This window comes from Hyperolius riggenbachi, chromosome 12 (assembly GCF_040937935.1).
Source record: "Hyperolius riggenbachi isolate aHypRig1 chromosome 12, aHypRig1.pri, whole genome shotgun sequence".
Taxonomy (NCBI): domain Eukaryota; kingdom Metazoa; phylum Chordata; class Amphibia; order Anura; family Hyperoliidae; genus Hyperolius; species Hyperolius riggenbachi.
The window spans coordinates 60,088,623-60,112,180 of NC_090657.1; the positions used below are offsets into that span (position 1 = coordinate 60,088,623).

The window sequence follows — 23,558 nt, forward strand, 5'->3', positions numbered from 1 at the left end:
CAGCATTTGCAAGCTTGCAAATACTGCAATACAGGGAGATCAGGCGAGCGCCTGACCGTGGTACTCTGCTGCTAGCTGTGCACATTTGCATTGATGCAGGTGGCTATGGACTTGGGCAGCATTGGAGACAGAGGGGAAGAGGAAGCTTCAGCAGTGGACACAAGTGGAGAAATGAGTGGCACAGATGGCTGTGTGAAGGTGAGCTGGCTGCCTAAGCTGTGTGTGTGTGTGTGTGTGTGTGTGTGTGTGTGTGTGTGTGTGTGTGTGTGTGTGTGTGTGTGGGATTAAGGGAGTCATCTGGCTACCTATACTGGAGGGAAAGGGGGAGGAGTCATCTGGCTATGTATACTAGAGGGAGCGGTCATTTGGCTACCTATTCTGGAGGGAAAGGGGAGGGGTCATCTCGCTACCTATACTGAAGGGGGGAGGTAAACACACATTGGTGACAATGGCCTAGGGTGGTAAAGAATACAAATCCGGCCCTGTCTACTTCCCCTCAGACTTAACTAATGCAGTCTGATAGGCTGAAGCCTCTTTCCCTCCTGTTTTCCCTTCCCAAACCTTGGTTCCTCTCTGATTGGCCAATATTTCTCGTGCGGAGACAATTCACTTTCTATAGTGGAGGGCAGGCAATGCATACACAATCAGGCAGAAGAGAGTAAGGGAGGAAGTGACATCAGGATTGGCTTCAAAATAGCCACAGTTAAAATGGGAAATGCTAAGAAGGATTTTCTCTTTTTTTTTTTACTATAGAAGAATCACTAAAATCAAAATGTGGACAGTGCAATACATATGTTATGTAAATTGAGCAAGTATTTATCTACTTATATATGTTTTTCTGAGATAGTATGGCTGACAGCTCCTCTTTAAAAGAAAAAGTGTATTTTTTGTTAAAATCAAATTTTAAGACAGGAAGAGGCAGGCTGGTAGCAATGTTCCCTCCCATTTCCTCCTCTTAGGGGAGTGAAAGGAAGGAGAAGAGGAGGAAATGGGAGGGTGATGAGAGGGAACATTGCTACAAGCCCGCCTCATCCTGTCTAAAAAAATTCAAAAATCACATTTTTCAAGGACTGTTAACAGGGGCCGGGGGGATCCAGCAATCATGATGATGGTATTTCCTCCATTCTCAGGCTGTGGGAGCCTAGGGATAGGAAAAGTACAGAATTGGCCCGGCATTAAAGGGGAACTTCTGCCTAAACAAACATACTGTCATTATGTTACATTAGTTATGTTAATTGAAATAGATAGGTCATATAATCTCTTACCCACCCTGTTTTTAAAAGAAAAGGCAAACGTTTGTGATTTCTTGGGGGCAGCCAACTTTTTCATGGGGGCAGCCATCTTTTTGGTTGAAAGGAGGGGACAGGGCGCATGAGACACAGTTCCAACTGTCCTGTGTCCTGATCACCCCTCCCAGCTGCGCGCGCTAGGCTTCAAATTAAAAAAAAAAAAAACGAATTTGCGCCAAAACAGCAGAAGGAGAACAACAATATCAGAAATCCCATCATGCTTTGCACAGCATCAGGGGAAAAATGCCCGGGTAGATTTATTTGATGGGGCGAAGCTTAGCTTCTGTGCAGTTAAAAATGAGGCTTGGGTAAGAAAAAAAATTCTGATGCTGTGAAACTGTTAAAGAAACACCAAGCCTTTTTCAGTGCTGCTGAGTAGATTTTTAGTCTGGAGGTTCACTTTAAGGATAGATGGTAAACTAGTGTGAACTCTACCTAACCAGTTCACTGACCCCCCAGGGTGAAGAGGTTTGCTCTATTCTTCTAAGTCCTTGATGTAACCCCTTCACAGGTCCTGGAGTAGCCCATAGTTATATAAGCCCAAGAATGAAAATCTCTGCACTAAAAATAAGGTCAAAAAGTGTAATGTCATTTTGTGGAAAACAATAGTACAAGAATAAGCATTGCATATATTATCTGTCATTTTTTATGGGCTCCCACCTTCCAGCCCCAGGGGGAAAGTGACTCGGGTGTTTGCACACAAGCTGTGAGGAGACATTTGGCATCATTAATCCCTCTTCAGCTGTTCACTCCAGTGGCATAACAATGGGGGGCTGTAGCCCTTGCACCCACGGGGAAGGGGGGCAGGGCCAGGGCCGTTTGGGGGGCCCGAGGGGTCACAGCCGGCAAACATCGGTTGGGAGGGGGGGACAGTCCCACCTTCCCTCCCTCCCCTCGGGCCCTCCCCTCAGCGCTCCCTTCCAGCATCTATCAGTGGCAGCAGGCGGCGGGCAGGAACACATACCTTCATGCATTCCACCACCGGAGGTTCCTCCCTCTAAGTGTCTGATGCTACTTCCTGTTTAAACAGGAAGTAGGGTGAGGCACTTAGAGATCGGGCCTCCGAGGTAGATGAAGCTATGTGTTCCTGCCCACTCCGCTGCCACTGACAGATGCTAGAAGGGAGCGCTGAGGGGAGAGCCTGAGGTGGGGGGCGAAGGACTGTCCCCCCCTCCCCGACAAAGTGTGGCCAAGCTCTCCTCTCATGCTGCGACCCCTCCAGCGCCACAAAACGGCCCTGAGCAGGCCCAAGGGGGGCCCATCCACATTTTTGCAGGGGGCGGGTGGCGATTTCTAGTTATGCCCCCGGACTTCACTCACTAATCAGCATTTTCCAAAGCACTCACAAAATTAAAAAAACTGAAAAATTTGGAGTAGAAATGTCCACATACAGTTGACCATTGATTGCCAAGATTGAAAGGAAGCATAATTCATCACGTCACAAAAATCAAAGGAAGCTTCTCTGTGACCTTCAGGTGCCTGCTCACTGCAATTCAGTCACAAACGCTCCACTTTTAGGCACATGACCATGCATGGGGAGGAGTGATTGCTCTTTTAACCACCCTGCTCATAGCCAATCACGGTAGTCAGTCCATAAAAGAGGTGTTGCTTCAGACTGAATGCAGGGAAGAGGAGTAAGCAGGCAGGTACAGATTGGTAGAGAAGTGTGGGAGTGTCAGGAGTGTCAGGTAGATGAGCTTCAATGAACTCCACAGAATCGGGTAAAGAAAAGACAGAAGACCAGGATCACCAATATAGTGCAATACTTAGAACAATAAGAAACTGGTGTTAACGAACTACTACTTACAAAACTGGGTTGATGAAAAGCAACCACAGTTACGAGCAGGTGGAGAATTCCTTCTCCACGCGGATCTGTCAAAGAATCTTTTTAACAATGTTGTCGGTGGCTTTCCAATAAAAAAACAAGGACTCTTCAAACTGAACCTGACTGAGGGCTGGTTCAGACGGACGGCAGGTGGCGTTCAGGCGGCTGGGAAGTCTCGGCGTCAAGTGACGTCTAGTTCGGGGGCGCCGGTACGGCGATTGTCGGCTTCACGTCGCGATCAGCGATCAGCGTTTCTCGTCCCCGCAGGGGGACATGAAGCCGCGGCGGCTAGCCGGCCCTGGACGCCGCATGATGCTTCTAGGGCCGGCCGAAACGTTGCGTTAAATCGGGATCGGAACGCCGCGTTTGCACAATCGACCGCAATCACCGGTATCCGCGTGATGCTAATCGCTCCCATTCACTTGAATGGGAGCGTTTAGCCAACGAGACCCGAACTCTTGGCGGTAAACGCTGCCAAGCGTCCGTGTGAACCAGCCCTAAAAATCTACTCAGCAGCACTGAAAAGGCTTGGTGTTTCTTTAACAATTTCACAGCATCAGAACTTTGTTTTTCTTACCAAAGCGTCATTTTTAGCCACACAGAAGCTAAGCTCCGCCCAATGAAAGAAATATGCCTGGGCATTTTTTCCCTGATGCTGTGCAAAGCATGATGGGATTTCTGATTTTGTTGTTCTTGTTCTGCTGTTTTGGTGTAAAAAATTTTTTTCATTTTGAATTTGAGATTTGAAGCCTAGCGCGCGCAGCTGGGAGCGATGATCAGGACACAGGACAGTTGGAACTGTGTCTCATGATCCCTGTCACCTCCTTTCAACCAAAAAGATGGCTGCCCCCATGAAAAAGATGGCTGCCCCCATGAAATCACAAACATTTGCCTGTTCTTTTAAAACAGGGTGGGTAAGAGACTATAGTACCTATCTATTTTAATTAACATAACTAATGTAACTTAATGACAGTATGTTTGTTTAGGGTGAAGTTCCCCTTTAATCAGAAATAGACTCGTACTCTCTTCTTTGAAAAACTACGCGCTAGGTTGGAAGATAACATAACTAAGTTTGATAGTGTCTGGATGCCTTTTGTGGACTACCTTCTTGGCTTGGAACGTAGCTTTTGGGTAATAAGCCTCTGAATCTTTTATAATCTCTTGGCCTCCCCCCCCCATCATTTAGTCATGGAACTACAGGCTTTCCTTGTCTCACACTCTTCTCTCTCTCATACTTCTCTCATAGCTTTTCTCTTCTTTACTTCTTCCTCTTATTTCCTATCTCTTTATATTTTTTGCTCCAGGATCACTCTCAAATTACGCCACCCCCAACCCTCAGGACCGGATTTACCTCACAGATTTCCCTTACCCTTAGATTTCACCCCCCCCCATGATCCTACAAATCCCCCACAGAACCATTCCACAAGTGTGTTGGCTTTCATAGCTGTCCCTTCTCCCTTACTTCCCTTGCCCATCACAGGTAGCTACAGGTACCCTTTACTATGAGGTAGCCAGATGTACCCTCAGTATTATGTAGCTAGAGGTGTCACTGACTAAAGGGAGATCTCATCCATGGCATGCGGAGAGAAGGGTAACCTCTCATTTACACTCATCAGGACTCTGCATAGGGAAGGAGGTAGAGAGGTATTCGGGGAGCGGAGTGGCCTGCCTTTCCATCATCAGGCGCCAGTAGGCACGTGCCTACAGTGGCTTATGGTAAATCCAGCCCTGCCAACCCTTTATGTACATGAGGCGCATTTTTAATGTTTCCTTTCCCTGCCTTCGCTGGAAGACGGCCAACACTAGCTACTTCATACTGCTGATTGAAATACACTCTTCCAACCAAACTTGGTCTAGTAAATGGGTAGGGATATTTTCCCTACACTGGCTTTGTCCCCTACGGTATTACAATTGTTACGTTATACACCACTTTTGTTACTTAACCTGTAAATTGTACCTGTCATGAAAAGTTCTATTTTTCAATGGTTCATATAGATGTTATTCTATTATGATTTTCCTGAATATTGTCTATTACTGTTTAGATGATAACATTTGTTTGTTCGATGTTATATTTTGTTTATGGAAATTTTTGTAGAATTCTTTCTTTACAACTGTGTCACGGGGATCGCGTGTCTAGCGGAAAACACTGGGATGGGCTGGGAGGAGGTACCCCAAAAACAACAGCATTTTTCAGGGATAAGCAGAAACTACGCCAGTGCAAATTTACGCATCATAGTTCGCATCTATGCATCGTAGTTCTTAGGCGAAGTTTCAAAACTACACTTACGAATTTACGCGTAGCGAAGTACCGTTACGCGTAGTTAACATGTGTATTGCGTAGTGAACTACGAATGCGTTACTCGCGTCTAATTTTCCGCATGCGATTGTATGCATACAAATGTATGCATTGGAAAGGGGAATATACGCATAGAAGGGTTCCCAGTATATGCATTTCTAAAGAAATTAATGTGTACAATTTTCTGCATACGGGCATAACTATCCACATACACTACGCTTCGCACTACGCGTAATTGCGTATTTTAACGCGTATTCTACGAAATGCATACGAAGCGAATATTTGTTTTTGAAGCTGTAGTTTGGCGAAGCGTAATTGCGTAAAACCTACGCGTATTTCCAGCGTAGCGAAGTTGGCTGACTACGACCATCCCTGGCATTTTTCTCCCGAACAGCCAGTTCGTCCCTTTATAATTAGGACCCTAATTGTGACATTGCCTTTTAAAAAAAATTATATTGCAATTATATTTTGTCTGTTTTTCTAATTTGAAGGCTAAATTCAGCTCGGTTTATGAGGAAGCCTTTTAGAGAACATTATTTTAAATTATACATAATCAAGTAGGATGTCAAAACCTTCAATTTTATTGGACCCAGTTTCGTGGGTCTTAGCCGCTTCTTCAGGTCAAGGCCACAGTGTTTTATACACCATGAACGTATCCCCTATTCTCCACAGTGGTGTGTGCCACCAATCCACAGTCATGAGATACCCTAACCCTCACTCGAGGTAAGATCAATTATTTAAACAAACAATCTTTATTATAACGTACTTTTTTTTCTGAAATGACAGCATCTTTCTTTAGGCTACTATTTATTGTGCAGATGAGCTTAAAGAGAACCTGAACTGAAAATAAAAAGTCAAAATAACCATACACAGGCCATACTTATTTCCTGTGTAGTCTACTACTCAATCTCTTTCTCCTCTCCTGCATCCTATTTATCCAATGTGATCAATGGATTTCTCCGTTCTCCATTTTAAAAATAGCCATTACCCCATAACAGCTTCCTGGTTAGCACACTGTTAAACTTTACTATCACCTACTTGAGCCATAGGGAAACATGGACATTACCTTGCCCATTCAGTTGTAACTTACAGCTGCTGATATACAGTATAACTGACAGCAACTGGTATATTTCAGTTCTGGCAAAATATTGTCAGAACTGGAAGGGATCATTGTAAGAATAAAATGGTGAGCCTCTGAGAGGTGAGGTTAGTATTTAAAATTCATTTGCAGCTACATCATGCGTTTATTTTAAATAATTTTCTTTGCTTCAGGATCCCTTTAGGCTGCTTTCACAGTGGGACGTTACAGGCGCATGTTAGAGCAGCCTGTAACGCAGCCCAACTCACAGTAATGAAAAATCAATGGGCTGTTCACAGTGCCCAGGTTGCGTTACATTGTACTGCTGCACGTTCTATGAAAGTGCAGCATGCTGTGCGTTATACGAGGTTTTAGCCACGTTAGACTGTTTGCACATGCTCAGTAATGTTGTTTTATTGTTTTTTGTGTGCAGGAGAGGAGGAGGGGAGAGTCTGCTATTTTGCCTAGCCACATGGCTAATTAATATTCACTGCACTGCAATGCCGGTTCTCTTCCTGCTAGCAATGATTCATAGGAATCATTCTTAGTTCTCTGCCTGCTAACAATGATTCATATGAATCATTGCCGGTTCTATCCAACGAAAACGGCGCACCAAGTGCCACATAACGTGGCTCTATGTAGCGTCCACCAATAGCACCACCATGCGTTGCGTTAGGGGAACGTTATGCGACCTTAACTTCCCCTGCAACGCAACTTCCCACTGTGTAAGAGCCCTTAAAGGATATCCAAAGTGAAAATTAACTGATGAGATAAACAATTGTATCTATCCTCCTTCTCCTAAAAATCACTTTTTTTTAGATATCACGCAGTTTTGTTTTATATTTCCATCTAGTTTTTTAAGTTTTTTACTGTTTCATTCTCTCTGCTCAATGACACATGCATTGAAGTATGCCAGAGCTCAAATCTATGAACTATTGACCCTTTTTACCCTGGTATATAGTGTAACGCTTTCAGGCAGAGAAAGAAAAAAAGGAACACAGCATAGTAATTTCTGTGCTTGGCACTGTACATACCCATGTCTATCTCATATCACGTCACCTCTGTCGTCCTTTACAACTGCATTTCCAAAAGTACCCTTAGATATTTATTGTAATTTTTCTGCCAATCACCACACTCAGGGGTTTACAGACTTTATCGATCTGCATCTGGTCCACTGCTGCCGCCACCCGTCGTGTCCACGGCTACTGCCACCACTTGGGTGTGCTGCTGCTCTCACATCACACTAGAGTCCACTACAGGGGACAAGCGCTGCTACACAGGTTGAAGCCCCCGCAGAAGTATTATTTGATCTCCACTGGAATGCAACAGACCAATGGGAATCCTCACTCCATAGGGAAGATTCTTATTGTTTCACTGAGTGCTGGACCAATGAGAATCCTCCCTGGGGAGGGAGGGTTCCCATTGGTCTGTTGCAATCCAAAGGGGAGCCCCATAATGCTTCTGCCAGGGCTCCGACTTGTAAAGCAGCTTGTCCCATGCAGTGGTCCCAAGCGGCGGTGGACCTGAAGGCAGAAGGTGCACTTTAGTGCACCAATGTATGCAGCGAGCAGCCTAATGAGAACGAAAGCTGTTCATTCTCATAGGCTTCCATAGCTTCCATCAGCATCCATTACCTCAACGATCGTCTCCGGAATTATCCGATACTACCCAACCTTCAGTTCACTGAAACGGATAGATCTGTTCCGAACAGACATAAGTGAGCGGGGATCCTATTGCCTTGTATAGTATCCGTCTGCATGTTTGTTTATCCACTCACTCAGCTCTGATAAATGGAACCATTTTTGTGGGTAGTGTGAACCCAGCCTAATGGAAAATCTCCCAGTGGCCAAATCTGTTCTGGTGGCACAACCCTCATTTGTCGGAAAAGAGAACCTGAAGTGAGAGGGCTATGGAGGCCGTCATCTTCATTCTCTTATAAACAATGCCAGTGACCGGGCTGTCATGCTAAGCTTGATGGCTTTAGTTGTGTACGAGTCAAACACCTGCAACAAGCATGCAGCCAGGGGAGTCACAGCCCTGTAACAAGCATGCAGCCAGGGAAGTCACAGCCCTGTAACTAACATGCAGCCAGTGGAGTCACAGCCATGTAACAAACATGCAGCCAGGGGAGTCACAGCCCGGTAACAAACATGCAGCCAGTGGAGTCACCCCTGGGCACAATTAACCCGGGGGGGGCCCCAACACAGCCCCCATCACCCCCCCCCCCTCCCAGACCAAAAAGGAGCATTAGGAGCTGTTTGTTGCAGCCAAATGTCCCCCCAGGGCCCCTGATCCAGCTGGTGGCCGCCCCCATCACCCCCTTACTTAGCTGTACTCCCTGAAGCCCCTGCAGAGTATTTGGCAGAGTAGCATATCCCCTCTCAGCGGGCACACTCCTCTGTCAGTCCGTGTCTACTCGCACTCCCAGACTTCATCCGGGCAGTGGTGCCTCTCCTCCATGACCTGGCGCATGTTATTACATAATAACATGGTATGGGTCACACTACCAGATTTATCAAAGCATTACCATATTTTCATAAACTGTTCTAACCAGTGGTGAAACTGTTCGGTATGATGATAAGAACATTTTCAAATGCTACATATTAGCGACAGTTTAGCGTGGATTTCTAGAGCTGCACTACAGTTAAGAAAAGTACAAATCCTTCCCTAAACTGCTTCAGATTAAAAAAGTGCTTAAAGCGGATCCAAGATGAAAAACTAACTATAACAAGTAACTTGTCTATATATCTTACCTAAAGTTTAGATGGTTTACACAGCAAATCCAGCTGCAAACAGTTTTAATAGAATATGATTATGTCTTCCTGTGATATAATGACAGCAGCCATGTTGTTTGTAAACATTACACAGAGGCAGCCTTATCTGTATCTTGAGCCATCAGCCTAACCCCCTCTCCTCCTCCCTCCTCCCCTCTGCCTGTGAAATCAATGGCAAGTAAAACCTCCCCCTCCTCCTGCCCAGACTGAGCTCCCATGAGCGCTTGCTACTGTCTGAAAGTGCCTTGGCTCTCTGAAAACCTGTGGGAGTGGTTTATTTAGTTTGTAAGGAATTAGAGTATTAAAACAAAAACAAAAAAGTATTTGGCTTGAGGAATGCCCTATAAACAATAGGAAAGGAACACAATTATGCAATGTGTAAAAGTTCACCTCGGATCCACTTTAACAGCAGTTCTACAGATAGTGCAGCGGTGCAGGCTAGGCATGAGTTGTGAAGGGCTCCCCCCCCCTGCTGCCAGGTGTCCTGTGAAGCTGTTATGTGCTTAACCCTTCCAGTGCAGTGCATTAATGCAATACAGCAGTGTTGGTTACCTCAGCAACAGCATTTTTCCTCACACACTTTGTTTATTGATTTGATTTGATTTGATTTAGTCAGTGTTTGCTCATTGTAAGATATTTCCTCTCCCTGATTTACATTCTGACATTTATCACATGGTGACATTTTTACTGCTGGCAGGTGATGTCACTGGAAGGAGATGCTGCTTGCCTTATTGGCAGTTGGAAACAGCTGTTATTTCCCACAATGCAACAAGGCTCCCACAGTGTGATGTCACTACCTCAGTGCTGTAAGGCGCTGACATCACACTGTGGGAGGGGTTTCACCACAATATCAGCCATATAGAGCCCCCCTGATGATCCGTTTGAGAAAAGGAATAGATTTCTCGTTGGAAAGGGGGTATCAGCTACTGATTGAAATGGAGTTCAATTCTTAGTTATGGTTTCTCTTTAAAGTGAATGTGTACTCCTGACGAATTTCCATATGCTCAGCATAAGCTTATCCAACACATTATGAACACTGTTAAAACCTACATAGCATCCCAATGGCAGCAAAATACCCTGATCTTCCGCTGCGTCCTTGATCGCATCCATACTACAATGTTAAATGAAAACATTTTAAAGCCAACCTGCTGGACAGGGCTCATCAGTTTGATAGGATCTGGACACCCTGGATACAGGTTACCTCTTCTGCTGATGCCCAGGATTTATTAGATTCCTTTTAGAAATGGGGAAAATATAGGCCTCATGCTTATGGTATCATCAACATTATACTCTCTTATAAATTATAGCAATCTATGTGGCACATACCTCGGTTCGGCACGGGTGTCTTTTTAGTTTTATAGTTTTTAGTTCTTCAATTTCTAGTCTTTACAACTGACTTAAATATGTTCTAATGTTCTAATATGCTAAATATGCTCTAGCATTACGACAAGCTATTCTTGACCTGAATCTATTAAGAAATAGTTCAATAAATTGACAAATTATCTGCCTGTAACCTTATATCAGCAACTAGTATATAACCAAGACCCTGTTACAAATGCTACTGTATGATATTTTATTCTGATTGCTACATGTGTTGGAATGTACTGTTCTGAAATGTTCACCTTTTTTGTCTTTTACGAACAAAAATTTCTTCAAATAAAAACCTATTGAAACTAAAGTGAATGTGTACCAGTTTAAAAATAAAAAAAGTCGGATACTCACCTAAGGAGAGGGAAGGCTCGGTCCTAATGAGCCTTCCCTCTCCTCTCCCGGTGTCCGGTCCCGCGCAGGATCCCCCGTGGCAGTATTCGACTAGTTCGGTCAAATACTGCCACTTCCGCCACCGAAGGGAGGTTTCGGAAGCCTTCGGGAGCACTCGGGCTCCCGAGGACGGGCCGCTCCATAGTACGCATGCGCGAGCGCCCTCTATGACGCATACAAGCGTGCGTAGTATGTAGCGACCCGTCTTCTGGAGCCCGAGTGCTCCCGAAGACCTCCGAAGTCCCTGCGGTGGCGGACGCGTACGGGGGAGCCAGCGCAGCACCGAGGACACCGGGAGAGGAGAGGGAAGGCTCATTAGGACCGAGCTTTCCCTCTCCTTAGGTGAGTATCTGACTTTTTTATTTTTAAACTGGTACCCATTGGCTTCAAGACGGAATCTGCACTATTTAGTAATTTCTTAGGATGTCTGAGACCATTCTGCACAGATTTCTAAAACCCTACTAATAAATGTCCCCCACAGAGAAGATGCAGCCAGTGGAGATGAAGGAGAAGGTGCACGTAGCCACAGAATGACAATGGAGCACGCCCGGTAGGATAGGTGAGACGATAACCTGCCAAGAGACTCTACAGGGGCCCCAGGGAGCACAAATAAGTTAAGGGGTAAGACACCTTGAGAGCCCCTACAGGCTCTGGGGTCCTGGAGCAATTGCCTCCTTTGCCTCAATGGTAGTGCTGGCCCTACCTTCAGCTTCCCTTGAAGGGAATTTCTGCTCTAATTTTCTGTCATGATTGAGGCAGCCTAGGGAGGGAGTGGGAAGACCTAGATTACAGTAAAAGCCTTTAGGAGTTGCTTTCTTTGCCTCACTCTATCCTAACCTGAAAAAAATATAAAAATCGCAGAGGTCTGGAAAACTGTGTGTATGAAAAAGGGGTGCGAGGAAAAAAGGGCGTGGGTTTCGCTAATAAAAATATTGTTAATATCTACTGATATTCTTTGTTTTTAAAGTGTAGATGGAGTATATTATTGTAATAAAATTTTCGAATGAAAATTGTTAATAACAATAATAAATCAGTAGAAAATCTTACCAATATTTTACTACAGCTTAACCTAACACTACGCTCACACAGAACCCTAACTCTCACACAGATGCCTAACTCTAACCCCCCCCCCCCGTGGTGCCTAACCCTAAGGACCCCCCCCCCCCCTTGGTTTTGCTTAACCCTAACCCCCCCAGGTGCCTAACCCTAAGACCCCCGGGTGGTGCCTTACCATGACTACCTCCCTCCCCCCGCACAAACACCCTTCCTGGCACCTAACCCTAACCATTTACAAACGATAACATATTTCATATCGTAAAATTTTTACAAACTAAGTAATATTACAAAAACTATAACGTTGAAAGTTTCAAAATGATAACATACTCCAAGATATGTAATGTTCCAATGTGAAAACATTATTTATCGGGTGCCCAAATTTCTGCTTTGGCCGCCGTATCAATGATATTTGCATTAGCCCCTATGAGGCACCCAAATCGTGCAATATCCATGGGCACCCCAATTTCCTGCTACCTCAAAAACCTGGGATCTTCCAGTAAAAGGAAAAAAGCACAGGAGAGACCAGGGGCCTTATGGTATAATTATGTAAATAGTATAAATAAGACCAATAAAAGTGGTACTCACAAACCCGGATTGAGGAATGGTATATAAGCTTTGGTTGTAATGTATCTGATCACACTTGCGGATGTATATGTCTTGAAACGGTAAGGTCAATCTCCAGAGAAAGTGTGTTAGGTTCACCGAAGTGGGAGACTGTTAGCGGCCTGAACTGATAACCGAGGGGGGTCATAGTATTAGTAGAAGAACAGTAGCTCCAAGCCGTGCGATACTGGATACCTAAAACACTACTTACTAACCTGAGGAAGCGGGTTCACTCCCATCAAACGCGTTATCTGGCGTTTTTTCACAAATAAACGACCTCTTTTTTTATCCAAAATTATGTGTTATCCTGAGGTACGTTCCTCTTACCTATTAAATGGTTTTTAAGCAATACTTTTTTGGACACTCAGAAAAATAAATGGGGGTACCACTAAAACTCATTCAAGACGCTCTGGCCCAATAAAACCTTGGTTTCCTGTCAAAGGACGCTTTTTTAGTGGAAACTGCAAATACCATTTTCAGATGGCGTGTGATTGAGCGTGCAAAATTCTAAAAATAAGAAATCTCATTAAGAGTTATAAAAAGAGAAGAGCCAGGCAGCTACATACAAGTCTGAGGGGGCAACATTCCTGCAAACACGAGACACCGAGGCCTGCTGTTGACATTGCTGTAATCTCTCAAAGCGAGTGAGAGCTCTGTGAATACAACTCACAGGAGAGGAGCCGCAGTTGACATCTCCCACAAAGGATTTCCTCCTTGTTTAATCTTCAAAGGCTCCCTAGCAGAAAGGAAAACAGCTTGCGCAGATCTTCATCCAGGTAGGTCTGAGGCGCGCACACAATGGCCAGACTTGGCTTGTTGATTCAACTCCGGGGTTTGAAGTCCTGGTTGTGGATTTTTGCTCGATTCTCCTGAACCAGAAAGAATCTTTTCTATATTGATCATGGTACGAAAAAAAAGAAGAAAGTGAGAAAAAATGAAGTTGAAACTCTGAACTATTTAATCTGATGTAACAACTTTGCTTTTTGTCACTCACATTGTACCAGATCACTTCCAGCCTTCTAGTCTAACAGACAGCAGTATAAATAAACTATCCAGGCAATAAACGACAGGAAGACTTGATGCGCGTTGCGATAGAACGTAAGTGATGGTCACACAATAGAAGCATTCACACTTGCGCACGGGAACTGTTATGCGTTGGCTTTAAGGGAACCAAGTGCCAATTTTGTTTTCCTGGTTTCTAATAGCTAGAGAAGCTTCCATATTCCCCCTCCTTTCTAGCTGCCCATTATTTATTCAGGGAAGGTGTAAAGATAGCACCTGCGACTTCTGTAAACGATTTGAAGCACAGTGTCCTATGTACCCACCACCATGCTTATGAAAGCTTTTGTTTGCTCTCTGCCAATGGGCATGAGTCACAAAACATTTTCACCTGTTTTCCTCTGTTTTCACTTTATCTATGTTACATTTTTAAGCCTCCAAAGAGCAAAAATATAATATAAAACACAGAGTAGGGGCACCAAGAGCCAAATATAGTGTAGTATGTACTGGTAGTTGACATGAAGTATGATAGAGTAATAAGCTATACTCACAAAGCAGGGTTACCCTAAAAGGCAACCATTGTTTGACTAACATGCTCAGCTTTAATGAGGTGGTGAACGCTAATGTGGATATTGGGAATGCTGTAGATGTGATATACTTGGACTTTACAAAGGCCTTTTACACTGTTCCCCACAAAAGTCTGGTGCAAGAGTTGAGGATGCAAGGACTGGGGAAGAGTCTGTGTGCATGGATAGGGAACTGGCTAATGGACAGAAAACAAAGAGTTGTGGTCAATGGATCATACTCAAAATTGGTGACTGTTAGCAGTGGAGTCCCACAGGGGTCAGTGCTGGGTCCAGTGCTCTTCAATTTATTTATGAATGACCTACTAGATTCAGTAGTGAGCAATGTTGCTATTTTTGCAGATGATACAAAATTGTGCAGAATCATTAACTCTCAGGATGATAGGGACATATTGCAACAGGATCTGGATAGGATGGCTATATGGGCACATACATGGCAGATGAAATTCAATGTTGAAAAATGTAAAGTCATGCATTTTGGTCGTACCAATGGTCTAGCACCATACAAAATAAATGGGATACAGTTGGGGACATCAAACTTGGAGAAGGACTTAGGAATACTCATCGACAACAAGTTAAATAGTTCAATGCCAAGCCGCTGCACTTAAAGATAATAACATTTTGAGATGCATTAAGAGGGAAATAAAAACTCGAGATGCTAGCATAATATTGCCCATTTAACTATCTAGTAAGGCCACATCTGGAATATGGAATTCAGTTCTGGGCACCACTTTACAGGAAAGATATTGCAGTTTTAGAGCAGGTGCAGAGACGAGCAACAAAAATTGATACGTGGGATGGAAGGTCTCACTTACCAAGAAAGGTTAGATAAACTGAGTTTATTTAGTCCAGAGAAAAGACACCTTAGAGGGGATCTAATTAACATGTATAAATACATCAGAGGGCAATAAATAAGTTTGGCAGATGAGCTTTTTGTCCCTAGGCCTTCTCAAAGGACTAGAGGACATGATCTGCACATGATCTGTGCACAGTAAGAGTGATTAAGATGTGGAATGCATTGCCACAAGAAGAAGTTATGGCAAATTCCATACCTGCATTTAAAGGGGGCTTAGATGCTTTCCTTGTGTTGAAAAACATCCATGGCTACAATTACTAGGTAATGCCCAATGATGTTGATCCAGGGATTTTATCTGATTGCCATCTGGAATCCAAAGCAATTTTTTCCCTTTTGGGGCCAATTGGACCATGCCTTGTAAGGGTTTTTTGCCTTCCTCTGGATCAACAGGGATATGTGAGGTACGTTGTACTTTGTTCTCTGATTGAACTCGATGGACGTATGTCTTTTTTCAACCCAAATAACTATGTAACTACAGTGGTGTGAAAAACTATTTGCCCCCTTCCTGATTTCTTATTCTGTTGCATGTTTGTCACACTTAAATGTTTCTGCTCATCAAAAACCGTTAACTATTAGTCAGAGATAACATAATTGAACACAAAATGCAGTTTTAAATGATGGTTTTTATTATTTAGTTAGAAAAAAAACCTCAAAACCTACATGGCCCTGTGTGAAAAAGAAATTGCCCCCTAAACCTAATAACTGGTTGGGCCACCCTTAGCAGCAATAACTGCATTCAAGCGTTTGCGATAACTTGCAACGAGTCTTTTACAGCGCTCTGGAGGAATTTCGGCCCACTCATCTTTGCAGAATTGTTGTAATTCAGCTTTAGTTGAGGGTTTTCTAGCATGAACCGCCTTTTTAAGGTCATGCCACAACATCTCAATAGGATTCAGGTCAGGACTTTGACTAGGCCACTCCAAAGTCTTCATTTTGTTTTTATTCAGCCATTCAGAGGTGGATTTGCTGGTGTGTTTTGGGTCATTGTCCTGCTGCAGCACCCAAGATCGCTTCAGCTTGAGTTGACTAACAGATGGCCGGACATTCTCCTTCAGGATTTTTTGGTAGACAGTATAATTCATGGTTCCATCTATCACAGCAAGCCTTCCAGGTCCTGAAGCAGCAAAACAACCCCAGACCATCACACTACCACCACCATATTTTACTGTTGGTATGATGTTCTTTTGCTGAAATGCTGTGTTACTTCTACGCCAGATGTAACGGGACACGCACCTTCCAAAAAGTTAAACTTTTGTCTCCTCGGTCCACAAGGTATTTTCCCAAAAGTCTTGGCAATCATTAAGATGTTTTTTAGCAAAATTGAGACGAGCCTTAATGTTCTTTTTGCTTAAAAGTGGTTTGCGCCTTGGATATCTGCCATGCAGGCCGTTTTTGCCCAGTCTCTTTCTTATGGTGGAGTCGTGAACACTGACCTTAATTGAGGCAAGTGAGGCCTGCAGTTCTTTAGATGTTGTCCTGGGGTCTTTTGTGGCCTCTCGGATGAGTTTTCTCTGCGCTCTTGGGGTAATTTTGGTCGGCCGGCCACTCCTGGGAAGTTTCATCACTGTTCCATGTTTTTGCCATTTGTGGATAATGGCTCTCACTGTGGTTCGCTGGAGTCCCAAAGCTTTAGAAATGGCTTTATAACCTTTACCAGACTAATAGATCTCAATTACAGTACTTTTGTTCTCATTTGTTCCTGAATTTCTTTGAATCTTGGCATGATGTCTAGCTTTTGAGGTGCTTTTGGTCTACTTCTCTGTGTCAGATAGCTCCTATTTAAGTGATTTCTTGATTGAAACAGGTGTGGCAGTAATCAGGCCTGGGGGTGACTACGGAAATTGAACTCAGGTGTGATAAACCACAGTTAAGTTATTTTTTAACAAGGGGGGCAATCACTTTTTCACACAGGGCTATGTAGATTTTGAGTTTTTTTTCTCACTAAATAATAAAAATTATCATTTAAAACTGCATTTTGTGTTCAATTATGTTATCTTTGAATAATAGTTAACGGTTTTTGTTGAGCAGAAACATTTAAGTGTGACAAACATGCAAAAGAATAAGAAATCAGGAAGGGGGCAAATAGTTTTTCACACCACTGTATATATAGGCAGGTGGGAAGATTAGACCTGACCCTACTCAGGATTAAGAAGTTGCTCTCTGTAGATGAGGAAAAAAAGGGGGTAACACCCCTCCACCAGGGGTGGACATAATATAGCATAGTATGGATACAGAGTTTTCAAAAGGATAACACAATCTAAAAAGTTTAAAACATGGTGTGGACTTACCTCCTCCAAGCACACACAAAAATATCCAATGGGTTTGTCAAATACAACAAGTTTGAGGTGCCTGGCTCTTCTGCTGACCACATATTCTATTGCTCCATTGCTATTACCTGATGAAATGCAGGAGAAATGCAACATGTGCTACATTTGTATTTGGGGGGAAATTCAATCACATCAATGGTGCGCCACAACTTCCATAATAATGGCTATATACACTACCTTTTTCCTTTCCTTGGAAGCTCCCAACAGGTAAGTCACAGCACCAAATACCTGATGCCCTCTGTCTCTGAGTATAAAGGGGCACTATGGAAGAAGAAAAAAAAAAAAACACAAAATGTAAAATACATATGTACATCTACTGTATGTAAATGATGCAAGATTGTCTCAGAACAAAATGCACTGTAAATTACTGTATTTTGTTGGCATATAAGGCGCTCCGGAATGAGACACTCCTAGGTTTAGAAGGCAAAAACCAGGGGAAAAATATACTACACCTGGTGCATTCATGGTCCAGGAGTATCTTGTAGATGTTCTCCCCAATTATTGTGTCCTCCTTTTATCTCATGTGTCCCCTTTTGTCCCCCATGCTTTCATTTGTGTCTTCCATGTGGCCCCTTCTGTCCACCCATGTTTATATTTGTGGCCCATTCTGCCCACCCATGTGACCCCTTCTGTCCACCCATGTGTCCCCTTCTGTCCACCCATGTGTCCCCTTCTGTCCACCCATGTGGCCCCTTCTGTCCACCCATGTGTTCTCCTCAGTCCCCCATGTGTCCTCCTCAGTCCCCCATGTGTCCTCCTCAGTCCCCCATGTGTCCTCCTCAGTCCCCCATGTTTCTTTTCTGTCCCCTTTCTGTTCTCCTCTGCTCCCCCTGAATAAATGAAAGCAGCAGCAGCAGTTTGGCTCACCTGATCGCCAGCAGAAGCCGGCACTGGAGGAGCAGTGAGGGAGAGGTCTCTGATCGCCGCAGGCTCCAATGGATTAGATGAGCTGTGCTGCCGCTGCTTTCATCTAATCAGGGGGAGCGGAGAAGGTCAGGGGGACTATACAGGGAGTCAGCAGTTCGTATCAGGGTAAGTCAGGGACTCCCAGTATGTAAGGACCAGTGACTTTTACTCCCCATTTTTGGGGGAGAAAGTGTGTCTTTATTCCAAAAAAATACGGTACTTTCTCTCTAGTCATGGTCACTTACAGTAAGTGCCTTTAATCTGATCGTTCTGACCTCTCATCAACAGGTTTTGGACTAGTCCATCTGCTCATGGGGGTTTCTCAGGTTTTTTATTTTATTTTTTTCATTTCAAAACCACTTATTGAATGGCAGTTACTCAGTCCCACTGAAGGAACAGTGTGCGAGCATGTAGGCTGACCAGCCATCATCTTTGTAGAGATCCTTGCCAAGGGATGCTTAAAAAAAGGTAAAGAAAAGCTTGGTTCCCCAATGAGGAGAAGGACTGGTCCAACACCTGTCAGCAATAAGCAAGAACCATCAGATTTAAAACACATACTGTAAGGGACAGATACATAGGAATAAAGTAATTTTCAGTGCATTTTACTTTGGAACAAAGATACATTTTACCTTACAAGTATGTGTACACCTGTACAGGGAGTGCAGAATTATTAGGCAAGTTGTATTTTTGAGGAATAATTTTATTATTGAACATCAACCATGTTCTCAATGAACCCAAAAAACTCATTAATATCAAAGCTGAATATTTTTGAAAGTAGTTTTTAGTTTGTTTTTAGTTTTAGCTCTTTTAGGGGGATATCTGTGTGTGCAGGTGACTTTTACTGTGCATAATTATTAGGCAACTTAACAAAAAACAAATATATACCCATTTCAATAATTTATTTTTACCAGTGAAACCAATATAACATCTCAACATTCACAAATATACATTTCTGACATTCAAAAACAAAACAAAAACAAATCAGTGACCAATATAGCCACCTTTCTTTGCAAGGACACTCAAAAGCCTGCCATCCATGGATTCTGTCAGTGTTTTGATCTGTTCACCATCAACATTGCATGCAGCAGCAACCCCAGCATCCCAGACACTGTTCAGAGAGGTGTACTGTTTTCCCTCCTTGTAAATCTCACATTTTATGATGGACCACAGGTTCTCAATGGGGTTCAGATCAGGTGAACAAGGAGGCCATGTCATTGTTTTTCTTCTTTTATACCCTTTCTTGCGGCTCTTGCCAGTAACGCTGTGGAGTACTTGGACGCGTGTGATGGAGCATTGTCCTGCATGAAAATCATGTTTTTCTTGAAGGATGCAGACTTCTTCCTGTACCACTGCTTGAAGAAGGGGTCTTCCAGAAACTGGCAGTAGGACTGGGAGTTGAGCTTGACTCCATACTCAACCCGAAAAGGCCCCACAAGCTCATCTTTGATGATACCAGCCCAAACCAGTACTCCACCTCCACCTTGCTGGCGTCTGAGTCGGACTGGAGCTCTCTGCCCTTTACCAATCCAGCCACGGGCCCATCCATCTGGCCCATAAAGACTCACTCATTTCATCAGTCCATAAAACCTTAGAAAAATCAGTCTTGAGATATTTCTTGGCCCAGTCTTGACGTTTCAGCTTGTGTGTCTTGTTAAGTGGTGGTCGTCTTTCAGCCTTTCTTACCTTGGCCATGTCTCTGAGTATTGTACACCTTCTGCTTTTGGGCACTCCAGTGATGTTGCAGCTCTGAAATATGGCCAAACTGGTGGCAAGTGGCATCTTGGCAGCTGCACGCTTGACTTTTCTCAGTTCACGGGCAGTTATTTTGCGCCTTGGTTTTTCCACACGCTTCTTGCGACCCTGTTGACTATTTTGAATGAAACGCTTGATTGTTCGATGATCACGCTTCAGAAGCTTTGCAATTTTAAGAGTGCTGCATCCCTCTGCAAGATATCTCACTATTTTTGACTTTTCTCAGCCTGTCAAGTCCTTATTTTGACCCATTTTGCCAAAGGAAAGGAAGTTGCCTAATAATTATGCACACCTGATATAGGGTGTTGATGTCATTAGACCACATTACTTCTCATTACAGAGATGCACATCACCTAATCTGCTTAATTGGTAGTAGGCTTTCGAGCCTATACAGCTTGGAGTAAGACAACATGCATAAAGAGGATGATGTGGTCAAAATACTCATTTGCCTAATAATTCTGCACTCCCTGTATTTCAAATGTTACAGTTCTCGCCATTGTGCCACTTTGAGGTGGAGTTTCTATTTATGCAATTTTACTGTTTTGTTTTTTTTAAAGAAAATTTGCATTAGGGCTATTTTCCACTAGGTAAACTTTTATCTAATGGTGGCCATACATGGTACAATTTTTTCATCCAATCTTGCCAATTCTATGTAGTACAAGGGAACTGCCTAAAATACCCTTTCAGTATATTCACTTAATTTACCCTTATACTACATAGAAATGGTAAGATTGTATAAAATAATTGTATGGCCACCATTATGGAAACCGCACGGGGGTTGTCTCCTTTAGTGCGCTGCATTTGCAACACGATTTTCCCCAATCACAATTGTCGTGCCTGCTGCATTTTTTAGTGCAATTAGCCTCCTATATAAAGTAGCGTAGGGAAAAAAAAAATTTGCATAGCAATCCCGCCATTTTTACACGATTCGGCTATTTAAAATATTTTGCTGCCTGCGATTTTGTGACAGGAGTAAAAAAAAAACCCAGCAAAAAAAAAACCAAACGAATGCATTGTAATCACATACACCTGTATGATTGCGGTGGAAATGTGACAAAATAAACAGATAAACCCAAATATTAACCATCTGGGGACCGCTGACGCCGATGGGCGTGGAGGCAGCCCCAGGACCGCCTAGCACCAATTGGCGTCAAGTCCTGGGGCTGCAGTGTCCCAGGGAACGGCCGCGCATGCGCGATCGTTCCCTGCCACTTGATTAGCCTGCTAGCCGCCGATCGCAGCTAGCAGACTGTTTGTAAACAAAAGGGGAAAGAAATCCCCTTTTTCTACAACTGTACAGCGCTACGGTCCCCGGCAGCGCTGTACGAGATTGGCGATCCCCGGCCTCTGATTGGCCAGAGAGCGCCGTCCTCTCATAGGATGATGCCTATAAGAGGCACATCAGGACGTATCGCCGTCCTGTTCCATAAAGATTATGAAGGGGAGGGAGGAGGGAGGGAGAGAAAGCCTCATAGAGGCTGAGGAAAAAAAAAACGGCCACAGCGATCGGACACCTCAGGCGGCATGTCCCCTTAGGGACAAAAAAAGGAGGCGAGTCCGATTGCTGGGCTCCGCAGCTGGGCTGTGCAGGAGGCTGAGGAGACTGCACAGCCCAGTACTGCAAAAATGAGCCCGGTCGTTAGGGGGAAGGGGGGTAAACACTGCAGTCGTCAAGTGGTTAAACATTATCAGACTAAAAGTTTGGACACACCTTCTCATTCAAAGAGTTTTCTTTATTTTCATGACTATGAACATTGTAGATTAACACTGGAGGCATCCAAACTGTAAATTAACACATGTGGAAGTATAGTACATAACCAAAAAGTAAAGAACCTAGAATATGACATATTTTCAGTTGTTTCACAAAGTAGCCACCTGTTGCTTTGACTACTGCTTTGCACACTCTTGGCATTCACTTGATGAGCTTCAAGAGGTAGTCATCTGAAATGGTTTTCACTTCACAGGTGTGTCCTGTCAGGTTAACCTTCCTGGCGGTAACCCCGAACGTAGTAGTAATTTTTTTTTTTGCTGAACGCAGCTAGCACTTTGCTAGCTGTGTCAGCACACCGATCGCCGCTGCCCCGCGCCGATTCGCCGCTATCCGTGTCGCCGTAGAGCCCCCCCTCCCTAGACCCCTGAGCTGCCTGGCCTATTAGCGCCAGGCAGCGCTAAGGGGTAGATTGGGACTCCCTTAGACGTCACGATGTCCATGACGTCGGTGACGTCATCCCGCCCCGTCGCCATGGCGACGGGGGAAGCCCTCCAGGAAATCCCTTTCTTTGAATGGGATTTCCTGATCGCCTATCGCCGGAGGCGATCGGAGGGGCTGGGGGGGCCCTAGGCTCGCTACATGATTTAAAAAAAAAAATCTAAAAAAAAAACGGCAGCGCTGCCCCCTGGGTTAAATAAGTGGGATTTCTTGCCTTATAAATGGGGTTGGGACCATCAGTTGCGTTGTGGAGAAGTGGATACACAGCTGATAGTCCTACTGAATAGACTGTTAGAATTTGTATTATGGCAAGAAAAAAGCAGCTAAGTAAAGAAAAATGAGTGGCCATCATTACTTTAAGAAATGAAGGTCAGTCAGTCCAAAAAATTGGGAAAACTATGAAAAGTGTCCCCAAGTGCAGTCTCAAAAACCATCAAACGCTACAAAGAAACTGGCTTACATGCGGACCACCCCAGGAAAGGAAGACCAAGAGTCACATCTGCTGCGGAGGATACGTTCATCCAAGTCACCAGCCTCTTAACAATTGTTAAGAGGAGACTGCGTGAATGAGGCCTTCATGGTAGAATATCTGATAGGAAACCACTGCTAAGGACAGGCAACAAGCAGAAGATACTTGTTTGGTCTAAAGAACACAAGGAATGGACATTAGATCAGTGGAAATCTGTGCTTTTGTCTGAGGAGTCCAGATTTGAGATTTTTGGTTCCAACCACCGTGTCTTTGTGCGACGCAGAAAAGGTGAACGGATGGTCTCTACATGCCTGGTTCCCACCGTGAAGCATAAAGGAGGAGGTGTGATGGTGTGGGGATGTTTTGCTGGTGACACTGTTGGGGATTTATTCAAAATTGAAGGTATACTGAACCAGCATGGCTACCACAGCATCTTGCAGCGGCATGCTATTCCATCCGGTTTGCATTTAGTTGGACCATACTTTATTTTTCAACAGGACAAGACAATGACCCCAAACACACCTCCAGGCTGTGTAAGGGCTATTTGACCAGGAAGGAGAGTGATGGGGTGCTGCGCCTGATGACCTGGCCTACACAGTCACCAGACCTGAACCCAATCGAGATGGTTTGGGGTGAGCTGGACCATAGAGTGAAGGCAAAAGGGCCAACAAATGCTAAGCATCTCTGGTTATGTACTATACTTCCACATGTGTTAATTCATAGTTTGGATGCCTACAGTGTGAATCTACAATGTTCATAGTCATGAAAATAAAG

The 23,558-nt window shown here is 44.0% G+C and overlaps 1 long non-coding RNA gene across 7 annotated transcripts in view; it reads right to left on the minus strand.

The window, feature by feature from the left end:
- Positions 1 to 23,558, minus strand: part of LOC137541874 (uncharacterized) — a 601,362-nt gene that overhangs the window by 305,399 nt on the left and 272,405 nt on the right. For 5 of the 7 annotated variants that reach the window (XR_011025298.1, XR_011025294.1, XR_011025295.1 and 2 more), the window contains exons 6-7: positions 17,626 to 17,709; positions 17,410 to 17,516 (exon numbers count right to left, since the gene is read on the minus strand). This is a non-coding gene — a long non-coding RNA (uncharacterized lncRNA). Of the gene's footprint in view, positions 1 to 13,352; positions 13,573 to 17,409; positions 17,517 to 17,625; positions 17,710 to 23,558 lie in introns of all 7 variants that reach the window. The other 2 variants (XR_011025296.1, XR_011025300.1) reach the window with 2 other exon arrangements.